The sequence below is a fragment of the Scyliorhinus torazame genome, chromosome 9 (genome assembly GCF_047496885.1).
Source record: "Scyliorhinus torazame isolate Kashiwa2021f chromosome 9, sScyTor2.1, whole genome shotgun sequence".
Taxonomy (NCBI): Eukaryota; Metazoa; Chordata; class Chondrichthyes; order Carcharhiniformes; family Scyliorhinidae; genus Scyliorhinus; species Scyliorhinus torazame.
In genome coordinates, this window is record NC_092715.1 from 81850216 (window position 1) to 81861923 (window position 11708).

The following is an 11708-nucleotide window of genomic DNA, read 5'->3' on the forward strand; positions in this document are numbered from 1 at the left end:
CTCACTCTGGAAAATGCTTCCTCTCTCCCTCCAGCCTCCAACTCTCCCTTTCTATCTCTCCCATGTCCAAATTCTTCTCCGTCCCTCCAGCCTCCAAACTCTTCCCCGTCCCTCCAGCCTCCAAACTCTACACCCCAGAGATAGCTTTACATTTCATGGGGCCCTGTGCTCACCTTCATTTTTGCTTCCCCCTCCCCTCCGGCCCCTCCTGGGATCTGAAGGCTGAAACCCACCCCTCAAACACACTCTCTCTTCCAACCCACCCCTTATTATTGAGGCCACTATCTGACTATTTGTATAAATGACTTTATTTTTCTTTTCTATAATTTATGTCAAACAACCAACACACCCCAATCTCCATTTTGAAATCTTTCTCTGTACCTGAAAATTGAACCCATTCTTACAGCAGGCACCAGGTTGTCTGCAGCAATAATTTTCTCAACCAAATAAAATATGATGTTACAATGACTCTTGTTATGAATTGAGAAGTTGTTAGGGCATGAAATGTTCACATAAGAAACAGTGGCAGGAATAGACTCCATCAGTGTCATATCTGAAATTTTAAAAAGAGAATGCGAAATAGGACTGTGTGAATTGTTCTTTCTGAGTGATGTGCAGTGGCAGTGATGTGCCAAATCCCTTTCATCTGTGTTGTGAAATTCTATGGTTCCCATATGGAAATCGGGTATCATTACTGATTAAATCCATTACTTTCCAACATGTTGACTATGGAAGGAAATTCTTCACCCACAACTATCTTTTCCCTGCTATGTTATCTATTGAAGAAGGTAACAAACCCTAATATCTGACCAGTTACCGTTGTTTCATAATATACGTAACTAATTTTAGATATTGTGGTTATGCTTCAAATAGGATAAATTAAGTAATTGATGACATTTCTGGGGTCGAAATAAATCTCTATATTCTCAGAGAATTTGGCTTTACATGAGCAAAGTCTTGATCCTTGTAAAATATTTATTGATTCAGAAGCTTAAAGAGGTCGCACCTCTGGTGCTGGGATTCTATAATAGAGGCCATTGCATTGATTCGCTCACTCCTGCTTCCGATAACACATTAATTGAAAAGAACATAATAAGAGCTAGGAGCAGGAGTAGGCCACCTGGCCCTTCGAGCCTGCTCTGCCATTCAATGAGATCATGGCTGATCTTTTGTGGACTTAGCTCCACTTTCCCGCCCGAACACCAAAACCCTTTATTCCTTTATTCTTCAAAAAACTATCTATCTTTATTTTAAAAACATTTAATGAAGGATCCTCAACTGCTTCACTGGGCAGGGAATTCCTTTGGGTGAAGAAGTTCCTCCTAAGCTCAGTCCTAAATCTACTTCCCCTTATTTTGAGGCTATACCCCCTAGTTCTGCTTTTACCCGCCAGTGGAAACAACCTCCCCGCATCTACCCTATCTAGTCCCTTCATAATTTTATATGTTAAAAAACAGAATACATTGTTCTTTCTGAGGGAATTATGGTTTAAAATGGACTGAGCTGGCCTTGCCTCAGTGCGAGGCTGAGGAATTTACCTGCAGAATGTGCTTCTCTCTCCCAACGAGCTGGTAGTGCATTCCTGAGCACTCCCTACTTCAATGGTGACTGTCCTTTGAACTCTTCCAGTAGCCAGTTGCATTACAATGCCAGGTGGCATCTCCCTGGATGGAGGCCACTGTCAGGATTTGCTCATTCTTCAGGAAGCCAGGATATACAGACAATTCTAGTGCAGACATGCACACGCACACTCTTTCTCTCTCAATCCCACACAATCAGTGTTTTCCTACTGGGGAAGTGGAGGAATGGAGGTTGAAGGAGGGTGGGGTGGGGGTTTAGGTGGATGGGATGTGTGACTGAGGGAGGGGGGAGAGGGTTTGGGGAAGTAAGGGAGGGGGTATAGGGTAGGGGGATAAACGACTGACACGGATAAATAGTTGCACCTGAGATTCCATCCCCGCCATGTAACAGCCACACAGATTTATCAAATTTGAACTTCCGAACGCTGGCTGCCAACTGCTGCTGTGCATGTCAAAACTAAAATTTCCATTGGCCATTATGTTCTGTGTCTACCCTGATGGCACACTGCCAGGAGAGGGGAGGGGGAGGGAGGAAGAAAACTGCTGCAATCTGGGGTTTTAAATCGGGTGTTTTTTCTGTTTGCATTTTTACATTTATCACATCCATGCACAAACTGAAAGGCCTACCTGCTGGGAGTTTCGAGGTCCGCCGCCAGCATAATCAGTAATCCATTGCAGCCACCCAGGCGAGGATTGTTCCCACTTCTGGGTTGTAACGCAGTGTTAAGTAAGGGTCAGAATGTGACCCGCACTGTCTGATTTTCCTGAATCTTAGTAGTACAGTGGTTAGCACAGTTGTTTCACAGCTCCAGGGTCCCAGGTTTGATTCCTGGCTTGGGTCACTGTCTGTCAAGCGGCTATTGGATAGGTACATGGATTACGGTAGAATGATGGGGTGTAGATTAATTTGTTCTTAATCTCGGACAAAAGTTCGGCACAACATCGTGGGCCAAAGGGCCTGTTCTGTGCTCTATTTTTCTATGTTTTCTATGTGCGGAGTCTGCACATTCTCCCGTGTCTGCTTGGTGGGTTTCCTCCGGGTTCTCCGATTTCCTCGCACAGTCCAAAATGGTGCAGGTTAGGTGGATTGGCCATGATAAATTGCCATTAGTATCCAAAAAGATTGGGTGGGGTTACTGGGTTATGGGAATAGGGTGGAGGTGTGGGTTTGGGTGAGGTGCTCTTTCCAAGGGCCAGTGCAGACTTGATGGGCTGAATGGCCTCCTTCTGCACTGTAAATTCTCTGGTACTTATCACCTATTTCACCTCTTTAATCAAGCTTTTAAGCAAATGACCTAATACTGCTTTATGTTGGATCACCCCATCTAAAAAATGTGACTTTGGAAAATTTGGCACTATCTGTCAAATAATGGCTGAATGATTGCTTTGAGTGCAATTGAAATCAAATAGTGGCTGAAGAAAATTGCTCTGGGGTGGGGGATTGGGGGGAAGTCGAAGAATATGGTCACTGCCTGTGCGGAATCTGCACGTTCTCCCCATCTCCCCGTGGGTTTCCTCCGGGTGCTCTGGTTTCCTCCCACAAGTCCCGAAAGACATGCTGGTTAGGTGAATTGGACATTCTGAATTCTGCCTCTTGGTACCCGAACAGGCACCGGAATGTGGCGACTTGGGGATTTTCACAGTAACTTCATTGCAGTGTTAATGTAAGCCTACCTGTGACACTAATAAAAATTATTCTTATTATTTTAAATGCAATTGATGTTAAATGATTACTTTTGAGCACAATAGGAATCAAACGAGTGCAAATGAACCCTGTTGAATGCAAATGATGTAAAGTTTTTCAGTAGGGCTGTTAATTCAACAGTGGACTTCATCAAAAGCATGAAAAAGGTAAAGGAACAATTGAGCCTTCATCTTAAAGAAGTAATGGCCTCTTTAGGGATCCTTTCTGTACCATATTTTATAATCATTGCTGTTAGAATTTTCAGTAACAATACTAGAGATTATTATCCTCACAATTTAAGAGATCCAGTTATTTTGCAATCAAAGTCATTGGTTCAATTTCTATCTCCTAATTTATTTGCTTTATTATTATTCTGTAGATCGTGCCCTATGAGCTCTGTATCATCAATAATCCATAATCAAGCTGAGGAGGAACAATCACTGGAAACCTTACCCAACACTGTTGAACCAGATGATCTCTTTGATAATATTTAAACTGTCATTTTTATGTTTAAAAAGTATGATATGCATAGAGAACAGTAAATAAAAAAGTGCATAATGCTATCATCCAATGAAATACAATTAGTGATGTAAGAAGTTTTATTATAGAAACCACATGCACAAATCTACATGTGTAACTTTAGTTACAGCTAACATCTGTTTCGTGGTTACCTTTAACACTTAGATTGTTTAAAAATGTAATCTCTTGTTGATGCTTGACAGTGCTTTCAGTTCTCCTGCAATATTGCCCTCATGAGTGCCATGACACACACTTTCTTCTTTTTCTGTACCCATATAGAAGGGGAGGAACGTTTTGAAATCAGGAAAATCCATGCATCTCAAACCTTTCTACTGCATTCTATATGTTTTTTTTAACTGCGCCTTTTAAGAATATTCCCTTCATATTATAGTTAGTTGCAGTACCACTGCATGTTCCCCAAATACAAATGGAAATGAGTTGGATACAATTAAGAGAAAAAGCCCTGGATCTTTGCTGAATTGGGATAACTTGGGATCTATTTAAAAATGATGGGCATACTCTGATTCCATCCCATTATCACTATTGAGTTCATTCGTTCTATACACTATATACTGGGTCAATGAGCTTGGAAATAGCTTGGCATGGGAGTGAGTGGTGGACCATTGTTTGGCATAGGGCGCCTGAGGGTTCCTGGGGAGTGGGTGGGGAGGGCATAGTTTGGCATGGGGAAATGAGGTGGTATGGATGAGATGTGAGGGATGAGGACTGGTTTTCTGCTTTTATTTTAACTAAGATGAAGTCTTACAGCATTGAAGCGGGCCTTTAATCAGTGGCTCTGCACCTGATGGCCCCTGTGCTGGCCACCTCAAACTCTCAATATCCCAATGTTGACATTTAGAGGAACTGTGATATCCAGGTAGCTGTAATTCCTAACAAAACACTGTCAGTAATGTCAGGAAGCAACAAATTATGCAAGAATAGAAATGGCTGTTGCTGATGTAGTAAAAATACACTTGCTTATGTAACGTTTTTGTCTGGTATTTTGGCGGGGACATTTAATCATTCAAAATAAATAACGATGTCTGCAATAAATAGTGGAAATTTATGACAAACATTTAAGCTTTCGTTCTTTAATATCACCAACGGTAATTTCCAGGTGCACACGATGGTGTATAGGTATTGGCTAATGTGCTCTTACAGATCCCTATTTTATTGCTTTTGCTAGCAGGGTTTACCTGTAGGGCGAGCTCTCCAGTTTTCATGGCAGTCTAATTGATGTAGAATAGAGATGCATCCTCTGTTTCAATCTCATGGTGGCAGAACTTTGATCAGGAATACATAGTTATGTTCACAACTTGCCTTACATGACAGGAGGACATAACAAAGAGACTCAAGTAATAGACCAAAATGATCATGTTATTTAAGAACAAAGCTTTTGTCTCCCCCATTCTGAAATATAACTCACTCCAGTTATTGTAATTTTACCATACTATTTAGTAGAAGAGCACGATTCTTTGTTAAGTTGAAGGTGGCCAGTGTTCTGGGAGTAGCTACTAAATGATAATCTATGATAACTAAGGGTAGTAGCTGAGAGTCATTGCACATTTTACCACCATCATTTAGTCCTGACTGAAATTTATTCTCAAAAAACCTTTTCTCATCCAAAGGACACAAATTAAGGAAATTGAAGGATACAGCAGAGGATAGCCCGAGTCCAGATTAGGGCTTGATTGAAGGGACGGACTGAATTTGAATAATGATAAGTACTAATCTTTAAGTAGAGTATTTTATGCTCTATTAATAAGGTTATTCATTTTGGACAGTGAATTCTCTACAAATCACATTTACCAAAGCAGTATTTTTGATTCAATTATGCCCATAGATAGCTGAGAGTGAAAGGTTATCACTGAATGTGGACTCAGATTACCTCATACACCTGTGAGCTATATGTTTTATGACATGGTCTGAACCCCTCAATTTACAAAATGTCACTTAAGATGGCTTAATTGGATTTCTTGTGGAGGCCATGGTGTGAGTGGTCACACAGAGGACAGCTCCTGCTCGAAGGCATAGAAACTAGCTCTTTTTACTCAAAAACGGGAGACATTTTGACGGAAAAGTGTAGCTGAAGGTTGGAGGAGAAGTTCCCCCCAGGTGTGGCATGTCTGCTAGTTACCAAACCCAGCAAAAGGTGAAGACCTGGCCAAGGAGCTGGAAAAGCCCTGTGGGTAGCATTTACTGGAAGGCTGGTGGAGGGGGAAGGGCTGGTGCAAGTTGGAAAGCCTCAGATGGAACAGTTGATAGCTTTCATGAGGGAAGAGTTCTGTCAACAAAGGAAAGAGATCCAGGAGGACTGTTTGAAGGGGATGTGGCACCCCTGAAGAGCTCGATGGAAAGAGTCAAAAAGTATCTAGAGGCACAAGGGTCTCAAATCCGAGAGATGGAGAGGATAATGTTGGCCCACAGTGATCGGGTGGTGGCATTGGAGGCGGAGTTGGGCTCTTGGGAGACCTTTGCAAGATGCTGAGAGCAAAGGTGGAAGAGCAAGAGAATAGGCCAAGAAGGCAGAACCTGAGCATTGTCGGCCTGCCTGAAGGCGTGGATGGCACAAGTGCCATGAGGTACGTCTCGAGGATGTTTGTAGAGCTGGTGACAGGGGGTGCTGGACAAGGCCCCAGAGGTGGATATAGCGCACAGGTCTCTAAGGCAGGGGAGCCGCCGTGGGCGGTGATTGTAAGACTCCACAAGTTTGTGAAAAAAGAGAATATCCTGTAGTGGGCCAGGGAGAAACGGAACTGTGAGTGGGAGGGGAACAAGGTTGGAATATACAAGGACATTGGAGTTGAACTGACAAAACGATGTGCGGGATTCAACAAAGCCAAGGCAAAATTGTGGGTGACTTATGAAGTCCAGGAATATTACTTTGAGACCCCAGAAGCAGCCAATGATTTCATTAAAGAGCACAAACTGGGGGATAACTGAACTTTATTGGGAGACAGAGGAGCCAGTAGTTTGGAATCCGGAATAAACGGGTAGAGTGAGGTTGGAGGGTGGTTTTCGTTTTCTTTTCCACCTAGGTGGAAGGTTTCTGTTGGGTCGACAATGTGTAGGGGGAAAAAGCTGGTCAGGGGACAGGTCTCATCTCTCCCCCTCCCCCCCGTCCTCCTGCTGCAAAGTTGGTCACGGGACAGGTCTACCCTCTCCCCTCCTGCTGTCCTGCTGCCTGTGGCAGTGTTTTTCTTTTTTTCGGAGGAGGCTGCCTGTGGTTTGGGATGTTTTCCTTTTTGGGTGGGGGAGGATCCCTTGGAGCCTTTGATACAGAACAAAGAGGAGAGGGTGGGGGGGTTAGTAGGAAGGACCTTTGGTCAGGAGTTGTCCCTCTGGCAGGTAATGCTGGTGAACGGAAGTGAGGTGGGGGAGATGGCCGGGAGAGATGGGGAAATGTTGGCGGCCACATTCTGAGAGGCACTTAAGGTGGTGGTCGGGGAGGGAGATTATCTTGTTCAAGGCACATGAGGACAGGAAAAGGAGAGAAGAGTACAAACATTTATTGGGTGACATAGCCGAAGTGGACAGGGAGTATCCGCAGATGGATTGGCGAGAAGGAAAAAGCTACAGAGGCAATTCAGCAGATTGACAATGAAGAGGGCAATGGGGCAGCTGTGCAAGGCAATGGGTGTGCAGTATGAGTACCGGGAGAAGGCAAGTCGTATGTTAGCGCATCAGTTACAGGGGCAGGTGCCTTTCAGGGAAACTTTGAGGGTACAGACAGAGACAGGGGATGTGGTGTTGGAGCCGGGGTAGATAAATGAGGCATTTAGGGAATACTATAAGGAACTGTCCAGGATGGACCCGGGGGGGGTGAAGAGGGGGACCTAGGGCGGTTCTTGGATGCCTGGAATTCCCGCAGCTGGAGGAAGAGAAGAGGCAGGCGCTAGAGGAGCCTTTGGGGCTGAAGGAAGTATTGCAAATTATAAGGGGGATTAGGTCGTGGAAGGCGAGGGGCCGGATGGTTACCCGGTGGAATTTTATAAGGAATTCACGACAGAACTGGCACCGCATTGTTTAGTGAGGCGCTAGACAAGGGGGAGATACCGGAGACGATGATGCAGTCGATGATTATATTAATACCAAATAAGTGGAAGGGCCCATTAGAATGTGGGTAATACAAGTTGTTAAACACAGACGTTTTTTTCTTTTCCTTACTAAATTTAGAGTACCCAATTCATTTTTTCCAAACTAAGGGGCAATGTAGCGTGGCCAATCCAACTGCTCTGCACATCTTTGGGTTGTGGGGGCGAAACCCACGGAAACACGGGGAGAATGCGCAAACTCCACACGGACAGTGACCCAGAGCCAGGATCGAACCTGGGACCTCAGCGCCGTGAGACAGCAATGCTAACCACTGCGCCACGTGCTGCCTTTTAAACACAGATATAAAGGTGATGGCGAAGCTGGTGGCGGGGATGATGGAAGGTTGTGCCCCGGGGGTGCTGCGGAGGAACAAACATGTTTCATAAAGGGCAGGCAACTCTCCAGTAATAGAAGGCAATTCTTCAACATGATTATGACCCCTCCGACAGGACGGGTACATGGATGCGGAGAAGGCATACGATCAGGTGGAGTGGTGGTATCTGTTCGATGTCCTGGGAAGGTTTGGGCCGAAGTTTGTTGGGTGGGTGCGCCTGTCATATGTGGCCCCGGTGCCAAGCGTATGGACCAACGATATGAACTCTCAAAGTTTCGGGTTACACAGGGGAACGAGGCAGGGGTGCCCGCTGTCGTCGCTGCTATTTGCGCTACCAATAGAGCCCGTGGCAATGGCCCTTGGGGGTCGGCAGAGTGGCAAGAGATTAGGAGGGGGAGCAGGGAGCACTGTATCACTTTATGCAGATGACCAGATAATGTATGTGTTGGACCGGTTGGAGAGCATGGGGAAGATTATGGGCCTATTAGAGAGGTTTAGGGCTTTCTCAGGCTACAAGTTGCAAGTAAGGAAAAGTGAGGTGTTCCCGGTGTTGCCTTGGGGTGGAGAGCCAGCTAAGGGGGGCTACCATTCAAGATAGCCAGACACAGGTTCAGATATTTGGGGATCCAGGCAATGACAGAGTGGATGACATTGCATAACTGGAACCTAACAAAGCTGGTGGAGGAGGTGAAGGAGAATTTTAAGAGGTGGGATACGTTGCACCTGACTCTGGCAGGGAAGGTCCAAGTGATGAAAATTAATGTCCTGCCAAGGTTCTTATTCATATTCCAGACACTTCTGATTTTTGTGCCAAAGGCCTTTTTCCGGACGTTGTTTACGATTATTTCAAAGTTTGTGTGGACATGGAAGGTGCCAAGGGTAAAGAGGACTCTGTTAAAGAGGCAGAGGCAGAAGGAGGGGTGGTGTTGCCAAACTTGTATTATTATTGGGCGACGAACATGGAGAAGACATGGCGGTGGTGGGAGGGAGAGGGGGCAGAACGGGTTAGGATCCTGTTGGGGTTCCAGCCTGAGGGTTATGGTGATGGTGGCGTTGCCCCTGGCACCAAGGAGATACATGGAGAGCCCAGTTGTACAGTCCATGGTGAAGGTGTGGAACCAGCTGAGGAGGCATTTTAGGATAGAGGCGATGTTGGTGTTAATGCCGTTGTGTGAAAACCACGGATTTGAACCAGGGAGGACGGATGGTATGCACAGGAAGTGAGGCTGGTGAGGGTGAGAGATTTGTACCTGTAAGAGAAATTTGCTAGCATCGAGGAGCTGAAGGAGAGAGTAGCGTTCACGAGAGGAAGTGAGTTTAGATATTTACAGGTAAGAGACTTTGCACGGAAATCCTGAAAAGGATTCCCCAAGCTGCTGAAGTATTCCCTGCCCTACTGGAGCGGTTGTTGCTCCCGGATGTGGAAGGGGAGGGCAGGATCGGAGACATATATGGATGCTTGAGAGATCAGGGGGTGAGAAGGCGGTGAAGATTAAGGCGGAGTTGGAGGGGGAGCTTGGAGGGGAGATAAATTGGGGAGTGTGGAGTGCTGCACTACGCAGGATATACCCGACCTCCTCGTGTGCAAGGATGAGCCTGATGCAGTTTAAGGTGGTACAGAGGGTGCACAAGACTCGGGCGAGGATGAGTGGGTTCTCCGGTAGGGCATCCAGTGCTGAGTGTGAACTGACTGTTGGATTGTGAGGGACTCTCAGTTCAATTTTCTCGTTGCCCTAAACACTAAAATGTGCGTTGCAAAGAGGGGAATTGGGATTGGTCTCTAGATAATGGCTAGGGAGGGATCATTGGTTGATATTCCTATTGCTGTTTGATGTACTGAGGTCCATTGTAGCTTCATCAGCTGGGTTGAAATCAGCAGCTTTAGCACTTCCTAAGAATTTAACCTGTAGAATAATTTATTTCAATTTTATTGTATTCAATGGGAATCAAGAGGGAAATTCTCCACTGACTGGACTTCTACCTATCACAAAAGATAGTGGGCTGAATTCTACACCGTGCCACATTTCCGTTTCACCCCGCCGGCAGGATGCTCCGTTATGCCGGCAGGTCAATGGGGTTTCCCATTATGGGGCTGCCCCACACCGTCGGGAAACCCCCGGGCTGCCGGCAAAAACAGAGCATCCCGCCGGTGGAGAATCCAGCCCGATGTTTCTGGCATTGGGGGCCAAAAACTTCAGCCCCATGATATCGCTAAAGGAATTCCTCACAGGGCCGCTTTGTGGGTCCAACCATCTTCAGCTGCTTCATCAATGACCATCCCTCCATCAGAAAGTCAGAAAAGGGATGCTCACTAATGATTGCACAGTAATCAATTTTATTCACAACTCATCAGATAATGAAACAGCCTCTGTCAATACGCATCCAGACCTGGATTACATTTAGATTTGAGCTGATTAATGTCAAATATCATTTGTGACACACAAGGGCCGGCACTGCCTAACTCCCAACAGCAATGGGCTTAACTACCCCCCATTGATATTCAATGAGATTACCATCAGCGAATCCCCCGACATCAACATCCTGCGATTCACCATTGACCAGAAGCTTAAGTGGATTAGCCACAAGAGCAGGTCAAAGGCTAGGATTTCTTTGGCAAATGGTTCACCTGCTATCTTGCCAAATACTTTCCACATCTCACAAGGTAGAAAAGTGATGGAATGCTCTCCACTTGTCTGGATGTGCGCAGCTCCCCCAACACTTTTGAAGCTTGGCACTATCCAAGGCAAAGCAGCTCACTTCATTGGCATCCCATTCACCGCCTTAAACATTCACCTCCTCCGCCACCAGCAGTGCACCATATATAAGATGCACTGTAACAACTCAACCAAATGTTTTGACAACATTTACCAAACCTATGATCTCTACCACTCAGAAGGACAAGGGCAGCAGACACATAAGAATACCAGCACCGCAAATTCTCCCCCAAATCAAACTCTATTTTGCAGCTTTTTAACTTGCTTGGTCAAACCTCTAGAATTCTCTCTCTTGTGACCTTTAGCACACAGACTGCAATGATTCAAAAGGAAGATCATCATCACCTTCATATGGGCAATTAACAATGGATAATAAATGCTGGCCTTGACATTAGTGCCCTGATTTTATCAATGAATAAAAGAAAATGAAGTTAGGCTACTAAATGGATAAACTTCAAAAGAAGCCATCAGTAAAAGTTATACAGATGATGTTTCCAAATTTGCGTAACAACTCAGGAAAATATTTTCCACGGTTGAATAATAGATTAAAAATAAATGTCAAATCTTGATCATATAACTTCAAATGGGATTAGCTGTGTGTTTATATCTACAAGTTACACAGTCTATGTTTGTATATTACTAAGTAGTAAAATAAGGTATTTTTAAATATTGCTGAGAAGAGAGACATGTTGCCGTAGCTTTGTGTCTTGAGGGCTAATGCAAGAATGCCAATTTTCAAATAATCACAACAGTTTATACCATAGGAGAAAGGGGGGCTGATT

General features: G+C 45.0%; 1 long non-coding RNA gene across 1 annotated transcript in view; it reads left to right on the forward strand.

Annotated features, from left to right (window-relative positions):
- Positions 1-4856, forward strand: part of LOC140429351 (uncharacterized) — a 104251-nt gene extending 99395 nt beyond the window's left edge. The window contains exon 2 of the long non-coding RNA XR_011949052.1: positions 3644-4856. This is a non-coding gene — a long non-coding RNA (uncharacterized lncRNA). The remainder of the gene's footprint in view (positions 1-3643) is intronic.
- Positions 4857-11708: the final 6852 nt, after the last annotated feature.